The 527-nt window shown below is 31.9% G+C and overlaps 1 protein-coding gene across 1 annotated transcript in view; it reads left to right on the plus strand.

Moving 5' to 3' along the window:
• LOC105461840 (calcium-transporting ATPase type 2C member 1) overlaps window positions 1-527 on the plus strand; it is a 15,406-nt gene that overhangs the window by 3,510 nt on the left and 11,369 nt on the right. The window lies entirely within an intron of this gene.

A 527-nucleotide genomic window follows, 5' to 3' on the forward strand; every position in this document is an offset into this window, starting at 1 on the left:
TATATTTAATTCTAACGACTCACATATACTCATTTCTTTATTGTACATCTGGCTCTGCCTTCATTTCGAACATATAACCTGCCTAACTTTTCCACGAAGTAAACGTTTTGGTAAATTGATAGCATTAGTCGCCATGTTGAGGTTAAAATGGATAACAAAATCTGTAATTATTTCATTTTTTCCCGTTTTTGGTACAAAATGCACCAGAGCCAGATACATTAGCATGTGTGTTTTAATCGTGGAAAAGGAAATTTTATTCTATGCGATTAATACGAAGTAATTAGTAACCAACAAAAATGGCATTTTTGTCGATAAAACAGACGACTTAAGCATCCTCTTAAAGACACTAACTTAAACATGTAATTTATTTTGGGTTTACAAGAAGCACTAAAAATGTAACTTCAAGAAAATTAGATCAAAAGTTAATAGTTACCGATAAAATGTAACTAAATTAAGTTAAAAGTTAAGAGCCTAAAATGTAACTAACAAGGGAGATCGGAAGAGCACACGTCTGAACTCCAGTCACT

Source organism: Wasmannia auropunctata, unplaced genomic scaffold, assembly GCF_000956235.1.
Source record: "Wasmannia auropunctata unplaced genomic scaffold, wasmannia.A_1.0 LD336099.1, whole genome shotgun sequence".
NCBI lineage: Eukaryota > Metazoa > Arthropoda > Insecta > Hymenoptera > Formicidae > Wasmannia > Wasmannia auropunctata.